At 50.2% G+C, this 18,615-nt stretch overlaps 1 protein-coding gene across 2 annotated transcripts in view; it reads right to left on the bottom strand.

Annotated features, from left to right (window-relative positions):
• The window catches only part of HRH2 (histamine receptor H2), a 51,785-nt gene extending 33,615 nt beyond the window's left edge, over positions 1–18,170 (bottom strand). For both annotated transcript variants that reach the window (XR_010342878.1, XM_012466338.2), the window contains exon 1: positions 18,087–18,170. The gene's annotated coding sequence lies outside the window, so the exon portion shown is untranslated. The remainder of the gene's footprint in view (positions 1–18,086) is intronic.
• Positions 18,171–18,615: the final 445 nt, after the last annotated feature.

The following is an 18,615-nucleotide window of genomic DNA, read 5'->3' as shown; positions in this document are numbered from 1 at the left end:
ACAGAATGCGGTGAAGCCGTCCAAAAGACTCAGATTGTCTGGGCTACGGGGGAGGGCCTCCAAAAGCGTGCCGATGCTGAGTGTGATATGCACAAGGGGAACACACGTGTGCCTACCCACGCGTCTACACATGTTAACGTCGGTCAAGATCCGGCTCAGGTGGGTGGCGGCGAAAGGGTAGGGATGGCTGCCTCCAGGGAGGAAGTGGGTGCTGGGACAGGATGGGAGAAAGACGTCTTTTCACCATGTGTCTCTTGAGACCTTTTCAATCTTTGTACCTTGTGTATGTATCACCTACTCAAAACCTAATAGACATATATTTTGACAGGTAGAGAATGGAAGGAGAAGGTCATGCTGAGCAGAGGGAACAACACACAATGGAGTGGAAGCTGGAGGACCAGCTTACGCTTAGGAGTGGGACAGGGCTATATGGTTGAGATGGTCTCCAGGCTAGGGCTGGGCGAGGGTTGATGCTTGGTCCACTCAATCCAGGAGTCCCTTTATAAAAAGTCCCCTATCTCCAAGCTCATAGCCCTCAGGGCCCGTCCTCTCCTCTCAATCGTTGTACAGGTTTTACAATCTAACTGTCCTGGTCTTTGAGCATGCCATGGCCTTCCAATTCCCCTCTTGTTGTTAGAAAAGAAATGGCAACTCCTGCTATGCCCTGTGTGATCTGCCTTCCGCCAACCTCTCCAGCTAGTTCTCAGGAGGAAAATGTAGCTGGGGACGGAGTGCTTGAGAGTTTGGACTTAGTTCTGAAGGTAATAAGGAGCCATCAAAGGTTCAATCATCAGCCCTAAGATCACTCAGGAAACTGGTAGCAGATAACGGACCTCATCTCTCTTTTCTTTTTTGAGACGGGGTCTTGCTCTGTCACCAGGCTGGAGTGCAGTGGCGCAATCTTGGCTCACTGCAACCTCCGCCTTCTGGGCTCAAGTGATTCTCCTGCCTCAGCCTCCCGAGTAGGTGGGATTACAGGCACACGCCACCACGCCCAGCTAAGTTATGTGTATTTTAGTAGAGACAGGGTTTCCCTATGTTGGTCAGACTGATCTCAACCTACTGACCTCGTGATCCGCCTGCCTCGGTCTCCCAAAGTGCTGGGATTACAGGCACGAGCCATCGCGCCCGGCCGGGACCCCATATCTGTTGATCTCAGTCAGTTAACAACCCATGAGAATGATACTACGACAAATGAACATATGTAGAATGCTTACGTCATGACAGGCCTGGCATTACCTCATCTAATCTTTACCACAACATTGTGAGGCAAGAGATTTTTCTTTTCCGCATTTTATAAACACAGACTCCGAGGCTCAGCAAAATTTAAAACGTTGTCCAAAGTTTCAGAATCAGTAAGTGGCAAAGTTAGAATTTGAACCCAGGTCCGTCAGCCTCCAGAGTCCCCGTTCTCGGCCTCCACGTATTTGGTTTTGCAGGTAGAGAAAGGGCTTTGGGCTTTTTAAAGAGATGGCGTGATTGCAGTTTGTATCAACAGCACAAGACACTTCCTCCCTTGTGATAACATCCAAATGCCTTTCATCTTTGTGGTGCAGGTGTCTAACTCCTTCCTGGCAAGACATTTGGTCAAAGTCTACAGGCAGGAAAAGACTTCTGGCTGGGGCTGTTCGTTGGAGAGAAGCCCCAAGCCTTCCAGGAGCTTTCAGAGCGGACACTCTATGATGATGAGTGTCATCCCCTAGGCATCATAGGGAGGAAGAGGGAGACCTGAACTTGACGGCAGGACCCTGGCCACTTCCACTTCCTGAGTGCCTACCACGTGCTGGGTGTCTGACAGAGGTTAATAATAGTATCTGTATAGCAGAGATTATCATGTTCCCATTTCATAGATGGTGAAACTGAGGTTTGGAAAGCTCACTTGTCTGGGGCCACACAGCTGGTAAAGAGGCAGGCAGGGCTTTGAACATCCATACCTCTCAGCCCAACCTGCCACAGAAGGCATGAAACCAGCCAGCCCCGACACTGACTCGTGACCAGTTCTTGCTGTCATGTTTCCTTATCGGTGAGAGACTCACACCATTTGCTCGGCCTCTGCCAACAGCGGATGTGGGAGCCTGAAGCTGCATCTGATGACAAAATTCCTTAGTTTTTGTTTGTCTGGGAAAGTCTTTATTTCTCTTCCACATTAAAAAAAAATTGAGGTGGCCAGGTGCGGTGGCTCACATCTGTAATCCTAGCACTTTGGGAGGCTGAGGCGGGTGAGTCACCTGAGGTCAGGAGTTGGAGATCAGCCTGGCTAACACAGCGAAACCCCATCTTTGCTGAAAATACATAAATTAGCAGGGCGTGGTGGTAATAATCCCAGCTACCTGGGAGGCTGAGGCAGGAGAATCACTTGAACCCAGGGAGTAGAGGTTGTAGTGAGCAGAGATTGCGCCACTGTACTCCAGCCTGGGTGACAGAGCGAGACTCCTTCTCAAAAAATTAATAAATAAAACTGAGGTGAAATTCACATAACATAACGGTGCACCATGTTGAAGTGTCTGCTTGGGGAGCATTCAGTACCTTCACCATGTGGTGCAACCACCACCTCTCTCTGGTTCCAAAACGTTTTCATCACCCCTGAAACAGCCTTGTTCCCATTATCGGTCACTCCCAGTTCCTCCCTTTCCCTAGCCCCTGGCAGCCACCGACCTGTTTTCTGTCTCTGTAGACTTTTCTATCCTGCATAGTGTGGGCACAAATCATGAAGTGAGGGGCTGGAAAAGGACCCCCGATTCTTTCTTCTAACCTGCTCCTCCCCAGCCTCCAAACACCTGGTTGCTCAGGCTAAACACTTACGCATTCTTCTGGATTCTCGTCTTTCCTTCACCACTGACATCCAACCCATCAGCAACCCCTGTGGATTCTGCCTGTGAAACGCACACATGCATACACACATACGGACACACACATCCACTCTCCTTTGCTGCTGCCCTCCTCCTAGTCCTAGTTCGAGCCATCATCCTTTCTTGCCTGAACTTTTGAGAGAGGTCCTGACCAGCCTCCCTGCTGCTGGTGCTTGAATCCCTAGCACCTGCCTGCTTCTACCTCACCAGTGCTGTCCTGTTCATCCTTTCCAGCAGCTCAGAAGGCGCCCTGTGATCGGCACCCCTGTAACCGGCTCCATCTCCTCTTTTACCACCCAAGGCCTCAGAGGCGCACTTTGGCCCCTAACCTTGCTCTCATTCCTTGGATACTGCATACTTGCTCCTCCCTGGAGCTCAATCTGTGACCTGCTGATGGCCTGGAGATTCCCGTCATGGCACACACATCAGCTCTGTAGAGGGGCCTTCTGGACCCCTCCAAGGCAGCTCAATTCACCCTCTGTAATATCTCCTCATGTGGCTTTCCTAGCATTTCATGTGTTTCTCGATTGGTTCGTCTCTCCCTACTGGAATGAGAACTTGGCGAGGGTCAGGAGCCAGGATCCGGGATCCACTCCACCTTGCTCCCCGACAGGCACTTAATGGGGAACCCATTAATACTCAGTTGGCAAAATGCATTTGAAAAGAACCATCGTAACAATATAATATCCCATTTATTGGGCACTTTGAAAGTGTCAGTTAATGTTTGAAATATTTTATGTACATTATCCCATTTAATCTCTTCAACAACCCTATTATGTGGGTACCACTATTCATCTCTATTTTATAGATAAGGACATGAAGATTTATGATGTTTTGTGACTTGGCTGAAGTCTTCCATCCTCAGTGGGCTGGCGAGTGTGGAAAAGGCTTAGAGAGGGAGTTTCAAGGGCAGGGGTGGGATGGGATAGCTGAAGAGTCTGTCTTGGTTCCTGGGGAGGTGAGATATGGATCACCAATGTTTTCAAAGAAGCCCACGTGCCTGCCACCCAGGGGCAAAACTCCTGCTCAGACGCAGGAGCTGGGGCGGGAAGGACATTGGGCTGGGAATCCAGATCCCGAGTTTGTGTCTCTGGGGTGATTCTGACTTGCTGTGTTTCCGCCAGCAAGTTTCATACCCTCAGTTTCCTCAGCAGAAAGATGTGGAGATGGGCTTAGAATATTTCCAAGATCTCTCCCAGCAACTGTATGTGTGTGTGTCGGGGGGAAGGAAAGGAATTATGAGTGTTCCATAGTAAAATAGGAAAGCTCTGGGTAGAAACAGAACACAGTGCACCTCATTCTGTAGCACCCCAGAGAGGCAGTCATCCTGGCTTTCCTTGCATACCTCCATCGATGGGGGGCTTACTGTCTTACAAAGTGTTTGCCAATGAGTCACAGCCACTTGAGGACATTTACAGAGCTCTACACCCTCTTTCTTTTTGAGGTCATAACTCACTGCATCATAAATACAATTTATGCACATTCTAAGGAAAGTATAATTTGTGTATGACTATTTGACATAGGCATCTGACTCTGACCAGCTGGCATAATGTTACATTTGCAGATGCCCAACTGAACATTTAATACTTGCAATTTTGTGGTTTTCTTTTTGTATTTCATACCTGGCACTGTGTGTGTGTGTGTGTGTGTGTGTGTGTGTGTGTGTGTTTGCAAGCATTTTTGTGTGTCTCTGAAAAGCTCTGAGGTTCAGAGAAGTCCAAGTTCCTTTTTCCAGGCTTGTCATCACCTCCACCATCAGTAGCAGCTGTGGCCACACGCACCGGGCACCAGCAACACCGTCTCTCCTGCCAACACCGTCTCTCCCGCCAACACCGTCTCTCCCTTCCTCTGTGTTCTGTCCCCCAACCTCATTCCTTGGAGGTTTTGCCCTTCCGCCGAGGTACAACTTGCTCTTACAGGCAGAAGTCCTGCAACCAGCTGGGTCACCTTTAAGATAATAGCAGCAAACAGATAACACTTACCAGAACATTTATACCTGTTGATTATCTTAGGCAACCTCTGTTCTGCTGAGAAAAACTAAGTCTATGCAGTGCCCCACAAAGCCCTGGGTGATCCGTCTGGCTCCTGGGAACTTTCTCATATGAATCCCCAACTTCTCTTTTCCTCACTCAGAGGCTTCTGGCCACATCAGTCCTCCAGTTCCCCAAAGCATTGCCCCATCCCCACGCAGTCCTTTCAACAGACATTAGATGTCTGGTTGTACATTCTTGGCATCCTGTACTTCCGGCATGGCACTTACCATACCTGTCATTAACCCCCTGTGTGCCATTCTTCCTTTCTCTGCTGGACCCTGCCAGGTGAGTGTAAGCACCCCAGGGCAGGGCCCATGTCTGTTCACCCATCTCTGCATTCAGATGAGGCTTTGTAAGCATTGCTACAGGCCCAAGTCCATCCGGACTGGGCCTGGCAAAGCAAGTCAAGAACCAGCCCAGGCAGCTGTCTGCCTGGAAGAGATTTTTGTCATTCTGATGTGGCTGGTTTTTGGCCAACAATGAGGGTGAGGATTAGGCTTTACTGTGTAGACTCTCAAAGGGTCTCTGGTGGGCTGAAGGGTCTTGAGGGTTCTGTTCCAGGCAGGTGGTGGCATTTGCAGTCTGGCTATTGCAGTGTTCTCAGGCACACTGCTGGTCTGAGGGGAAGGTGCGTGCGTGCGTGCGTGCGTGTGTGTGTGTGGTGCGGAGGAGCTGTGAGATTTCTGAATCAACTATTAGTAGGACTGAGGACAGGAAATAGCCTAGTGGTCACTGAGAGTGGAGGAGTCCCTGTCCAGTATTTCAAATGGATGGCCAGGCTGCCTCTCCTTGATTGCCTCCAAAGATGGGGAGGTCATTTCCTTCCAACAACGTGTGTCTCCCTAGTTTTCAAATTTTTGGACAGCAAAGATGAAATCAATGGCCACAGGCTGAATTCAATCTACTGAGGAGTGCTGTTTGGGTTCAAATAATGTTTATAATTTTTTTTTAAAAAAGCAATATTTAACAATCAGGAGATTTCATATGAAAAGTATAGATTTCCAGTTACTTTAAAAAAAATTAATTTTGTTTGATTCAGGTTCTCACTATGTTGCCTAGGCTGGTCTTGAACTCCTGAGCTCAAGTTATCCTCCTGCCTCAGCCTCCTGAGTAGCTGCGACTACAGGCCTGGCTCCAATTAGTCTTGAAAAACAGCCCTGGTCCTCATTCCCACCTGCCCCCTTTGGATTGGAGCCTGGTGCTAGGAGCCTGTTTGGCCAGACACAGGCCCACCAGGAAGTGACACCGAGCAGTGACACCAGCTGCCTGACCTCGGAAGCATCAGAGCTTGTCACCCCGAGGGAGCTGCTCCTGTGGTTAGTAAAATTCGGACTCCTTGGAAGAGTGGCATCAAGTTATAGAAGTGTCCAGTCTTCCCGGTTCTGCTCAGTCCATGAACGGTAAAGGCAGGATTTCTGTAGGGGAGCTCTAATGCTTTTTGAAAGCATTAAAAGGCACCTTGCTTGGATCCTGATGTGAACATAATCATGGTACACAGGCATCTCAAGGCAATAAGGGACACTTGAAAGCCAATCGGGTGTTAGGTTATGTTAAGGAATTGTGTTCGTTCTGTCATTCTGTTAGCTACAGAAATGGGAAGGTGCTGTGTGCTCACCAGTTAGAAATAAACACAAACACTGAAGCCAGGCACGGTGGCTCACGCCTATAACCCCAGCACCTTGGGAAGCCGAGGTGGGCAGATCACTTGAGGTCAGGAGTTTGAGACCTGGCCAACATGGTGAAACCTCGTCTCTACCAAAATTAAAAGAATTAGCTGGGCGTGGTGGTGTGTGCCTATAATCCCAGCTACTCAGAAGGCTGAGACAGTAGAATCACTTGAATCTATTGCAGTGACCTGGGAGGCAGAGGTTGCAATGAGCTGAGATTGCACCACTACACTCCAGCCTGGGTGACAGAGCGATACTCTGTTTCAAAAAAAGAAAGAAAGAAATAAAGAAATTCTTACAAGCACAGTGCCATAATGCCTTGGATTTTCTTTACAATATTCACATGAACAAACAAAAAATATTATGTGGTGGCAGGGATGAGGATGAAAGACAATTGGCAAAATGCTGAAAATAGTGAGGCTGGGAAAGGGGGACGTGGGGTTCATCATTCTCTGTTCTTGACTGCTGTGTCTCTTTGGAACCTCAAAAACAAATGCGTTTAACAAAGCAGGGGCCAGGTGCTGTGGCTCATACCTGTAATCCCAGCAATTTGGAAGGCCGAGGCGGGAGGATCACTTGAGCCTGGGAGGTGGAGGCTGCATTGAGTTATATTGTGCCACCACACTCCAGCCTGAGCTCGAGGAAACAGTGTCTTACAAAACAAAACAAAAACCATCTCAGGGACCTCCGGGAGAACTGCACGATTGGCTCTTTGTGGACATCACTGCACTTTTCTCGTGATTCTGCACTGGCTGGGTCCTGCCCTCCACATCCCTCCCATGCTGGGGAGCTCCCCTCTCCCCTGCTTCTCCCACCCTCTTTCTGGATTTGGACGACTCTGCCCTGACCTTGCCGCCCTTCCTGAAGAGTCTTTGAGAGCCTGTCACCCTTGCTCTGCTTCTGGGAGCACGCGATTCCGCCTGGACAGACCACAGAATGGCTGGACTCCTCCTCACTGACCAGTCTCGGCCCTTCCCCCTAGCAGGCCCCTTACCCTGACTCTCACCTCAATCTCCAGGACCTGATGGAAACACGCATCCTTCACAGCAGCTGCTGACTAACTGCTGCTACCAGTTAGTCAATTTTGGCCAGATGACTTTGTGTTAAGCCCCCATTTCCCTTCCTGTAAAATGGGGCTAATAACCCAGCTTCGCAAGGCAGTTGACAGGTGTATGGGGTCAAGTTCAAGTCCCTTCTAGAGCCGACTTCCTGAGTAACATTCCCCTGTACCCCCACACTGCGAGCAACGGCTGGGGGTTCTCTGCCTCAGATTTCTTAACTGGAGGAGCGGAAACCCCTGCAGTCCCCTGCTGTCTGACTGCTGTGCAGAGTCAGTGGGCAAATGTAGCCAAGCCCCAGCACTCACTACTTTGTTCATACACAGTGAGCGTGAATACTGCACACAGGTGATGCACAAGCCCATAGCACAGTGCTTGGCGCACACCAGCACCTGCCTCCCTCCAGCTCCCGAGGTGCCTGTGCCCTGCCCTGCCCTTCCCCTTCCAGAACCTCATCCCCACACAGTCCCAGCCCTGGGGCACCAAACCATGACTTTTTAGCTCCTGGCCTAGGTGCCCCACTTTCTAGGGACGCTCACTGCCTAGTTACAAGTATATAGAATAACTATAGGTACAACTGTATTCTCGACAATCAGCAACATTGTGAATGACCTATATGTTCAAAACTAGAAGAATGGTTAAATTATGTCATAACAAAATTACTATAGCTGTTACTATCACATCTTGGAAACGATGAAATAATGAGGGGAAATGCTTATATTTAAGTCAAAAAATAGCAGGATTCAAATTGTAAGGAGACAATAGCTATGAACTCCTAATCCGTCAGCCTCCAGGGGATGTGGGAGGACAGCAAACAAAATATTTCTGCCGAACAGGACGGACTGGATGGTATCAACGCTTTTCTCTGGATGGTCATACTGGTTATTCCGTCTTCTTTGCACCTTTCTTTTTCTTTTTCTTTTTTTGAGACAGAGTTTTGCTTTTGTCGCCCAGACTGGAGTGCAATAGTGCGATTTCGGCTCACTGCAACCACTGCCTCCCAGGTTCAAGCGATTCTCCTGCCTCAGTCTCCTGAGTAGCTGGGATTACAGGCACCTGCCACCAGGCCAGCTAATTTTTGTATTTTTAATAGAGACAGGGTTTCACCACGTTGGCCAGGTTAGTCTCGAACTCCTGACCTCAGGTGATCTGCCTGCCTTGGCCTCCCAAAGTATTAGAATTACAGGCTTGAGATTCCATGCCTGGCCTGCACGTTTCTTTATTCACAGTTTTCTACATTGAGAGTTAAGTCTACAGTGACTAAAAAACAACATGTAAGGTGCAAAGTACTATCTATAATATATTCCCCTTTGGGCCAAAAATAAGACTATTTATACATTACATGTATATATATATGCCTTTATTTGCAAAAAGAAAATCTGGGAGGATAAGCCACAAGTTAACAAGAGAGGCCTCTTCTTTTTTTGAGCAGGGAATGGGCAGATGGCGGCCAGGGTGCAGTGAGGCCTTTTGTGGCACACCTTGTATATTGTAATTTTGAACTGCATGAAGGTCTTATCTACTCAAAAGGTGAAAAGGAAAAAACATACCATCTAATCGGTCTTTAGAAGAAGGCCGTATGGTCCCAAATGAGCTCTGTGGTTATTTGTTAAAGGTGCTACTTCAAAAAAGGGAATCTGGAGGCTGGGCACAGTGGCTCACATCTGTAGTCCCAGCGCTTTGGGAGGCCAAGGCGGGTGGATTGCTTGAGCCCAGAAGGGGCTCAATATGGTGAAACCTCTGGGCAATATGGTGAAACCTCTACAAAAGAAAAATACAAAAAAATAGCAGGGTGTGGTGGTGCATGCCTATAGTCCCAGCTACTTAGGAGGGTGAGGTGAGGCGGATCCCCTGAGCTAGGGAGGTTGAGGCTGCTGTGAGCTGAGATTGCACCACTGCACTCTAGCCTCGGTAACAGAGTAAGTCTCTAATCTCAAAAGCAAAAAAAAAAAAAGGGAATCTGTGCTGGAATTCAAGGGTGAGGCATGTCAACTAGGGTCTCTATTGCGGACTTGACTGAACTTGCCAACATGTACTGTGACTGAAAGGAGCTGGGAGTGGCAGGACTTCCAGAGCCAAATGCGGCCCCAGATCCCACCTCCACAGAGCCTTCTCTGAGACTGATGCTTCCAGGAACACAGGGACTGCAGGGCAAGGAACTCCCACTGGCCCAGCCTCTAGGTAGCAGGGCAGAGACAGGGATGAAGCTGGTCCTGGGGACCCAGATCCCAGGGCCTCAGGTCCCAGGCAGGGAGGCGAAATGCAGCAGGCTACACCCACAGTGGGGGTGTGGTGCTCAGCTGGAGGGGCAGCCACTATGCAGCTGTGGCCACTACGGGCTCAGTGCCATTAGAGCTTCACATTCTCCAGAAGCTGGAAATCTGGATGTTAAGTAAGATTTTCTGGGTTTGAAATAAAATGTCCTAACATTGCAATGGAATCTCCTCATTTAAAAATGCTGGCTCATTTTTTTTCCTAAACAAAAATATCTTGTGGTCACTGCAAAAGTCCTCTGCTAGCTGCCACCTATGATCTTGGCGTGTTCCTGGCGTTCTTGGAGAGCCAGGTCAGTTTTCGGGATTTCCTTCTTTTCTAACCACTCTTCCCCATTTTGTAATCGCTTTGAGAGCTTGGCCTCAGTTGGCATCACATTCACTGGTCAGTCGTTTGGGGGAGTTTGCCTTCTGCCTGTTTTACAGTCAGGCTGACAGGCACCCACCTCTGGCCCTTGGAGTGTGGTAAGGCATCAAGGACTTTCTAGCTCCAGCAGTGGGCTTTCTCAGGGCAGCGAGTGCTCTGTGCCTGGAAGCAACCATCCGTGGTCTTGTAGCCAGGACCCCTGTTCTGGGTTCTAACAGCCCTCTGATGCCAAGCATGGATGCCCCACCTGCCTGCTCCAGCCTCAGTTTCCCTTCCCATCTTGCCATCACACCCTCTGTGCTCCAGACATCCAAAGCATCTCACTGTTTCTTTAACCCTCTTGAATTCTTACACTTCTGTGCTTGTGCATATAAAGATCCCTGGGTCTGGACCTCCCTATCCTGCTGCCTCTACACCCCCTCTCCAGCCACCTGGAAAATGCCATGCTCAAATGCCAGCTCCCGCAGCTCCTGTGCCTCCTCGGTCATAGCAGGAACCCCGGGAAGCTGGCATCAGCTGTTCCTGTGTCATTCATTACTTAGATTCCTTCCTTTCCTTCAACCCATACCCTCTTCAGATGATTTTCCCTCTCAGCTTTGAAGCTGTCCCTTCCTCTCCAGCTGCAGAGTACTGGCCTTCTTCCCTGCACAAGACAAAGAACAGGAGCCAGAGCATCCTGATTAGGTTCCTGGCCTCCTGCTCTCTCCTCAGCCCCACCCTCCTCCGCACTGTCTGGAGAAAAGGCATTTTAGAAAATGCAAACCTGATCACCTCTATCTTCAGCTGAAAAATCCTTTTGTGCAGACCATGTGCGATGGCTCATGCCTGTAATCCTGGCACTTTAAGAGGCCACGGTAAGAAGATTGCATGAGCCCAGGAGTTTGAGACCAGCCTGGGCAACATAGAGAACCCCTGTCTCTGCAAAGAAAAAAGTAAAGTAGCCATGCATGGTGGGGGTCTCCTATAGCCTCAGCTACTTGAGAGGCTGAGGTGGGAGGATCGCTTGAGCCCAGGAGGTCGAGGCTGCAGTGAGCTGTGATTTCGCCACTGTACTTCAGTTTGGGTGACAGAGAAAGAAAAATTCTTCTGTGGCTCCCACCGCCTACAGGACAAAATCCAAACGCCTCAGCTTGGCACTGAGGACTTTTCGAGGTCTGCACCCTTGATTCCTCTATTACCTGCCCCCACTGCCCTGGGGTCTCAGGTAAAGCCTAATTATTCTGACTGCCGTGAGCACCCCCGGGTGTTTTGCAGCTCTGTTTCCTTGTGCACGTCCTTTCTACGCCTGGAATACCCAGACGCTGTGTCTACCTGCTGCACTCCATGCACCTGTCCGCCTTCCCCATTAGGCTGGAATCTTTTGTCAGATGTATCCCTTGCTGTATCTTCAGGGCACTGCCCAGGACTGAGCACAAGCAGGGCCCCAGGAAAGATTTGGTGAGTGACCCAATGTGTGAATGAATGGCCCTCATGCTCAGAGAGGCTTTGGCGGTAGATCATTCTCCCAGGAAAAAATGGGCAATTCTAGAGCCAGAAGTGGCCAAGGTGTCCAATCCTTGCTGGAGCTGGAGGTGTGTACAATCCTCGCTCCTGTTCCTGGAGGCTGGGTGCCAGGTCAAAGCTGCCATAAGCTCCTGGACTGTCCCCATGGGGCTGGCAATAATCAGTCATGCTGCCTGCTCCAGTCCATGACCAACTTGGCTCCAGGCACCCTCCTCTCACAGCAATGGCGCCAGGCCGGCACCCTCCTGGCAGTGCTGCCACACAGCATCAGATAGGGGCAGAGTTGGAAAGGCCCTTTGAGATAAGCCAGTCCTACTTCCTCTGGTTTTCAGATGGGGCAGCTGAGGCTCAGAGGGGGCAGGTGGCTTGCCTAGGGTTACAGAGTAAGTCAAAGGTGTAGAGACACCTGGAGTTCTTCAAGATCTTATCAGACAGGAAAATATGACCAAAGGAAACTTGAAGTGTGCTAGAGGCGGGCTGGAGAAGTGTCCTTGAGACTGGGAGGACAAGGAGGGCCTCTCTGAGGCTGATCCTCCAGCTGCTGTGCAAACGGCAAGCAGGGCAGAGGAACTGGCAAGCACAGAGGGCTGGTGGGGAATGAACTGGACCTTTTGAGGCTTTGGCCAGACCCCAGTGAAGACAAATGCAGACAAGGATGTGGGCAGGGCCTGATGGGGGCGCCTGATAGACTTCTGTGGAGTTTGCATTTCAGTACAAGTAAGGGAATGAGCATTGAAGTTTAAAAGGTGACTGTGATCCGAATACACAGTTCTCCGAGGAAGAGACACAAATGGCCAACAAGCACACTGAAGGATGTTCAAATTCATTAGCCCTCAGAGGAAAGTAAACCGAAACCACAATGATACCACTTCACACCCACAAAGATGGCTAGCATCCAAAAGACCTAAGAAGCTCTGGAAAGGACGCGCTGCTGAGGAAACGTAAGATGGTGCAACCACTTTGGAAACAGTTTGGCAATTCCTCAAACAGGCGCCAGGTCAAAGCTGCATCACCGTGTGACCCAGTCATTTTAATTCATGTATATATTTAAGAGAAATGAAAATATACGTCTCCCCAAAAGCCTATATGCAAATATTCACAGCAACATTATTACATTATAGCCCCAAAATGGAAACAACCCAAATGCCCATCAGCTGCTGAATGGATAAAGAAACTGTGGCTTATCCATATAAAGGAATACTGTTTAGCCATAAAAAGGCATAAGGTACTGATACATGCAACAACACGGATGAACCTTAAAAACATGCTAGATGTGAGAAATCAGCCATGAAACCTATTGTATGATTCGATTTTTGTAAAATGTCCAGAATAGGCAAATCCATAGAGAGGGAAAGTAGACCTGTGGTTGCTGAGCCTTAAGTGGAAGTGGGGGGTAGATAGAGGGTGACTGCTAACGTGGACAGCTTTCTTTTAAGGATGATACAAATGGTCTGAAATCAGGTAGTGGTGATGGCTGCACAACTCTGTGTGAATATCCTAAAAATTGTAGAGTTGTAGTTTAAAAGAATTGGTGACTTTTATGGTAAATGAATTATATCTCTGTAAAGTTCTTATGTTAAAAAAGAAGACCACTCTTGTTGCTTGAGGGTGGGGACAGAGGGGAAGCAGGGAGGCCAGGTGGTCAACAGAGCAACCACAGGCTCAAAGGACCAGTGCTTCAAAGGCACTTGGTAAGCACCTGTGGGTACCTGAATGAGCTGATCGCTGGTCAGGAATGCTCTTCTCTTCTAACCCAGGGTTTCTTAACCTCGGCACTATTGACATTTGGGACAGAATAATTTTTTGTTATGAGGGCTGTCCCGTTTATTGTGGGAAGTTTAGCAGCATCCCTGGTATCTACCCACTAGATGCCAGCACTCCCCCTCCCCAAGTTGTGACAATCAAAAATATCTTCAGATGTTGACAAATGTCTTCCGAGGGGCAAAAATGTCCTCAGTTGAGAACCATTAGCCCAATCTCCCTGGCTCTCCTGAGGAATTCCTACTTATCTTTCCTGATCTCTTTCTTTCTTTTTTTGGAGACAGAGTCTTGCTCTGTCGCCAGGCGCCAGGCTGGAGTGCAGTGGCACAATCTTGGCTCACTGCAACCTCCGCCTCCCAGGTTCAAGCAATTCTCTTGCCTCAGCTTCCCGAGTAGCTGGGACTACAGATGTGCACCACCACGCCCAGCTACTTTTTTTGTATATATATATTTTTTAGTAGAGACGGAGTTTCACTATGTTGGCCAGGATGGTCTCGATCTCTTGACCTCATGATCCACCTGCTTCGGCCTCCCAAAGTGCTGCGATTACAGGCGTGAGTCACCGCGCCTGGCCTCCTGATCTATTTCAAGCATCACCCACTCTGGGCAGCCTTCACCCCGCATCTCCTGAGGTCCCACAGTTTTCTAAACACCGCATCAAAGCCCTGAAGCCCTTGCTTACACACTACTCTCCCTGCCCCCCACTGTCTGTAAGCTTCCTGTAGGGATGGCATCTTATATATGCCTTGGTCCCAAGTGTCTGGCATAAACCCTTGCACTTTGGAGGTCACTCTCGTGCCATTTCTTTACCCCTACAGTGGAGGGATGCATTGCTTTTCACAGCATCTCTGTGATCCCTGCTTAAATATTGGTTGATTGAATCTATCAACTCTTCCTGAACCTGGGTAGGAGTGTAGGCTCTGGATTTAGATGTCCAGGGTTCAGATTCTGTGAGACATTGGGCAAGTGGCTGAACACATGTGACTCTTGGTTTCCAATCTGAAAGTGAGCCCCATAGGGTTATCACGAGAACGTAGTAAGAATACAACAAATGACAGATATTATTGATATTAACAATTTTGTATTTCTTTCCTCTAAGGGGCCCTGTTAGGCCTCAAATAGAGGTGCCCCTATCACTGACAGGCCTTCATGTGTCTGCCTCATCCTGAGAGGAGGCTGATTACATCATCCCTATCTTCGAGGAGCCCTGGGGGCGGAGCATACCTGTAAACTGTGGGGTCCTAGAAGATCTGGTTTGAATGGAATCTTGAAGGATGAGTAGGATGAGGTTGCTAAGCAAAGGAGGGCATTGCAGGCAAGAGAAGTTCCAAGTGGGAAGTTTGGAGGTGGGCAAGAACATAGTTAATTCAGCCAGCTGGATGTAGATTGTTGTAGGTGGACCAGCAGAGGGTGGGTGGGTGGGGTAGCTGGAGGCGAAAAGGCTGGCCAGAGACTAGACCACGATGAGCCATGTATGCCAGTCTAAGGACTTTGGTCTTGATCCATTTGGGAATGAGGAGTCTTGGAATATTTTTGAGCAGGGGAGCAGTAGTCTCAGATCTGTATTATCACATTGACAATAGGATAAAGGATGTATCAGAATTGGAGGGGACAAGATTGAAGACACGAAGATGGTAAAAACTTCAATCTGGAAAACATTACTTGAAATTCAGTCTTTATTGTAGGCCTAAGACAGGCCACCCTCAGAGACAGGGCACCCATTTTACTGAACCATATGGTACCTTTTTTTTTTCTTTTCTTGAGACAAAGTCTCACTGTGTCACTAGGCTGGAATGCAGCAGCGTAATCTTGGCTCACTGCAACCTCTGCCTCCCTGGTTCAAGTGATTCTCCTGCCTCAGCCTCCTGAGTAGCTGGGACTACAGGCACGCACCACCATGCTCAGCTAATTTTTGTATTTTTAGTAGAGATGGGGTTTCACCATGTTGGCCAGTATGGTCTCAATCTCCTGACCTTGTGATCCACCCACCTCTGGTGGCTCCCAAAGTGCTGGGATTATAGGCATGAGCCACCGCATCCAGCCAGTACCTCTTTTTTCAATCAGGCACCCTCCTTCCTGCTCTCAAAACTCGAAGCCAGGTAGTCCACTAATTATTAAAGAACAAGTTCATTGCATAAAATCTGGAAAGTCCAGAAAAAGTAGTCAGGGAACAAATCTCCCATGACCCCACCATCTGTGGGCAAACATTGTTAACCCTCTCTAGCCTATGTCCTCCCAGTCTTTTTTCTAAGCTCTTGCCACATATTTGGGACCCTGCCATCTGTATGCCTATGCAAAACATGTGTCCATTCATTAAAAACTCTCCACTTTCGGTAGTCACATGGCTGTTCCATAACTTTATTGATTCCCTGTTGGACATTTAGGCACTTTCTGACTGTTGATGCACATGAAAGAGGCTTTGTTCCTATCTCCACCCTTTCATTTGGATGTACTCCTCTTCTTTAAAACACTTTTGGCAAAGGAACTTCTCTAGCCTGCTGGGACGCCCTTCTCCCCATCATCAGGGTTTTCTTCCTCAAGTCTGAACTAAATCCTTGGGATTGGAACTTAATCCTGTTTCCCTTGCTTTGGGGTGTTGGCGGAGATGGACCACAGCTGGTCTTGTTTTTCCCATGGACTCATCGCCTGGGAGGGTCAGTACTTAATCATCAGCCTAGGATGGAGAGTGGGATGTGCCTATGAGCTCAGGAGATTCAGCCTGGGCTGAGATGAATAAAGACAAGGTTAACTGGGACAAGGTGATGGAGGAAGCAGAGAAATTGGTGGGCTCGGGTGAGTCAGTCTGATATCTGTTTCCCACGTAGTACTGAGTAGTGACCTTCCTTCCTTCTAGACCCTTCGAGAAATCACTGGCAAGAGTGCGGCAACCCTGCTGCCAGCCTTCGGGCTCACTTTCTCCAGTGCTTTGTAGCAGCCCTTCCCATGACACATGGAACAAGAAGCCAGCGCTGATCGTGCACGTGCCAGGTGCCAGGCCCTGTGCTCCGCCTTAACTTATGCAGTCATATTTTGGGGCCAGCACGATACAACCAGAAGCATCCTGGAGGCGGGCAGACTTGGGTCCAGTCTCTGCACAGGCACTTCTTACCAGTGTGACCACGTGGTAATCATTTACCTCTGAGACCCTCAGTTTCCTCATCTGTAAATTGTGGTTTGGTGGCACCAGTTTCCCAGGACTGCTGTGGTGGCTCTAGTCAGAGCCGTACTTGCAATGCACCAAGTACCAGGCCTGCAAGGAGCAGGTTCTCGAGATAGGTTATTTTCTCATGATATGGAATTCTCCTTATATCCTAGGTCAGATATAAGGAGAAAATGCCACCATCCAGACCCAGAGATGTCAAAAAATGTAAACTATCCGATTGCCTTGGATAACCTCCAGGGACAGGAAACGCATTAGTAGGTAGGAATTTATAACTTCCTTTTATAAATAAGGAAACTGAGGTGCTAAGAGATTATGCCAGGAGTCTTCACAGGACAGAAACTGCCATCTGAGAGACGTCATGTCTTAGAGGAGCATCAGCCTCAGGATAGGTGTGGAGTGGAGGCTGGAGCTTCTGGGACCCCCACATTCCCTAGGCCCTGCTTCATGCCCACCACCATCCAGCCACCACCCAGCTCCACTGATCGACCATCTCTGGCAAAGGACACAGAGGGGATCTAGAGCGTACAGACGACTTCCCAGGAGGTAACTGGTGCCAGGACAGGGCCCACTTGAGCTAGGGCATGACAGCTGCCGCTGGGGACACCACAGCACACAGGCACTTTCCTGCCCCACCTCCTTCGCCTCAAAACACCTCATGGAGGGGTGGGGGATTAGTATGGCCCTTTTCATAGAGAAGGAAACTGAGGCTCTCAAGCTCAAGGTCACTGCCCAAACTGGGATTCCTATCAGAAGCCACTTGTGTGGCTCATCCCACAGGCAAATCCCCTTCCAGATGTCCCCAGCAAGGACTCCCAAACGCTGAGCGCTGCCTGTCGTCGCTCCAGGCGTCGGGCAGCAGGCAGCAGCCCAGCGGGATGAAGGCAGGTCGTTCTGGTTTCCTGAGGCATAGAAGCCCCCTCCCCACCAGCCCCTCGCCCTCCGCTGGCTTCCCTGTAGCAGAAAGTTGCTCCATGCTCCGACAGACACATCGCCGCGAGAAAATGCCACCACCCAGACCTGGGGACAAAACGGGGAGTGTTTCGGCGCAAGTGGACTTTCCAAATCCACCCCTCTGCGGGCAGAGGAGACACAAAGCCGACCCGCGCCCCAAGCACTGCCGCGGACCAGGACTGCATCCCGAGCTCTCAAATCCCCCTTGGGGCAGGCACGACCCCCGCGGGTCACAGAGAAGGAAACTGAGGCTGGCAGGCCAGGCGGAGGCACCTGCCCAAGGTCAGGCACAGCCAGCGATCGGTGGGGCCGGGGCTCGAACCCAGGTTCGGGGCCACGACGGCCGCTGGGCATCCCGGAGCAGCCCCCACGGGCGGCGCCACAAGCTCAAGCCGGGTCTCCAAGCCCGCCAGGGACCCCACCCGAGCTGAGGCCCCGCGGGGAGGCGGCGGCCGCGTTACCTGGTGTTGCTGCGGCGGGCGTTGGCTCCGCACCGGGTTTGCCTTGGTCCCGCGCCCGCGCCGGCTGCGCTCCGGGCAGGGATGGAGCGGGCGGCGCGCGCACGGCCTGCGCCCCGCGCCTCGCACCCACTTCCTCGTCTCCGCCCCCAACTCGCTCCTCCTTGCTCTTAACGCTCCTTCCCTTCCTTCCCTCTCCAAGTCCCTCTCTCTCTCTCTCTCTTTCTCTCTCTCTCAGCGCGCACACACCCACATTTTCTCCCCCAGCCTCCCCCTCCCACAGTCTCACCCCCTTTCTATTTTCCTTTCTCCTACACCCTCCCTCTTCATCTCGCTGACTCTGATACTTGCCCCTTCCTCTTCCTTTCTGCCACACTGCCCCCTTTTTCTCTCCCTTTTCGCCCTGGCTCCTTGCCTCTCCCCGCCCTGCTGATTGGTCTACGGCCCGCCCTTGACCGGGCAACCGCCTGGTCTGAGCCCCAGCGTCCACCTGTGCAGATACTGGCTGAGTGGCCACAGCTGGAGGACCTGC

The sequence above is a fragment of the Aotus nancymaae genome, unplaced genomic scaffold (assembly GCF_030222135.1).
Source record: "Aotus nancymaae isolate 86718 unplaced genomic scaffold, 86718_ANA_hifiasm-v0.15.2.pri h1tg000015l_1, whole genome shotgun sequence".
NCBI lineage: Eukaryota > Metazoa > Chordata > Mammalia > Primates > Aotidae > Aotus > Aotus nancymaae.
The sequence above is the reverse complement of the archived record's forward strand: the minus strand, read 5'-3'. Positions and strand labels throughout refer to the sequence as shown.